Source organism: Buceros rhinoceros, unplaced genomic scaffold (genome assembly GCF_000710305.1).
Source record: "Buceros rhinoceros silvestris isolate BGI_N320 unplaced genomic scaffold, ASM71030v1 scaffold42953, whole genome shotgun sequence".
Taxonomy (NCBI): Eukaryota; Metazoa; Chordata; class Aves; order Bucerotiformes; family Bucerotidae; genus Buceros; species Buceros rhinoceros.
The window spans coordinates 1-1364 of NW_010406108.1; positions in this window are offsets into that span (position 1 = coordinate 1).

Consider the following 1364-nt stretch of genomic DNA (forward strand, 5'->3'; position numbering starts at 1 on the left):
CGCCGGACGCAGCCCAACGCCCCACCTCCCCTTCGCGGAGAAGAGCCCGCTCGGAACAGGCCGTTCCAGCCGTGCACAGACACGGAACACGGCACCGGGGCCACGACCCAAGGGCCGAGCAGGGGGTGTGGTACAAACCCCCCTCCGCATACAGCTCCTCAAGTACAACAATTGTGTATTTCTATTTTTAAACTTGTTTGGTGTCCTTAACACCGAAACAAGCACTGAAGGTTCAGCCATCTCACAGAACATAAGGGGGGGGGGGGTGGGGGGGAAGGACACCAGAAAAATATTACAAGTAAAAGTAATCAGGGATAAATTTACAAATTCTTTATTTAAAAACCCCTAGAGTGTGTATAAAGGAGATCCTCCTCCTCCTCCCCCAAACTCATTCTACCCCCAGTCTGAAAACCTACATCAATGCCCCGTATGTACAGCAGAAATGTTCCAGCCTGTGTCTACAACACTGACACTCGTATACACAACATATGTACACGGCAGGGACAGAGAGCTCGTGACACCCGACGGACACCCAGGGAGATCACTGGACAGTGTGGAAATACACATTTCTTACACCGTAAAGCAACGGGGAGAAGAGAGCCCCAAATCCGTGCAATGCGAGTCCTTCCAGCGAGCAGAACTGGTTTCTCCCTTCCTGGAGCAATGTTTCCTCTTACAGGGGAGGAGACGGTTTTAAACGAGTGACTTGTGTAACTTGTTATAAAAAGAAAAATAGTGCAAAGTCTGGTCACCACGTGTTACCACACAGAGGGTATTCAAGCGCAGAGCAAAGGAAACCGCAGAGAAGTTGCTGGTGGGGCAGGGGCGGTCCTGGGCATCAGCGTCGGGCCTGGACCTTGGGCACCAGGAGCGGTGTCAGCACCATCTGTCGGAACACACACAGACCCTGACCCGGGCTCAGCCCCGAATCGCAGTTTTTGTCACCTCACACCCCGGGAAGGGTCTCGCTGCTGTTCGGAAGCGCCCTGCAGTGTTCAGGCAGTGGCCTCCCACGAACTGCCCGTCCCTGAATGACACCACAAAGCAAACAGCCCAAAACGCACCGACACCAGGGGGGCTTCGCACCATTTCTGCCTGTTTGGCGAGGAGCCGGGTAACCCCTCCCGTCTTGAGCTCCTGACGGGGAAAGGAAGCGGGAGCTCTGCCAAACAAGAGGCTTCGGAACACGTCGGGTTCCTTTCAAACTCAAGTTTCAGTTAAGGAACGTTCCCAGAGGGCTGTGACAAACCCTGTCAATGCACCGGCTGTGGCTTACACCGCTCCCCAGCCCAGGACAGTCTGTCAGCAGCAGCTGAGTATTTCCAGCATCGCCATCTGGGTGCTCTTTCGCTTATCAGGGCAAA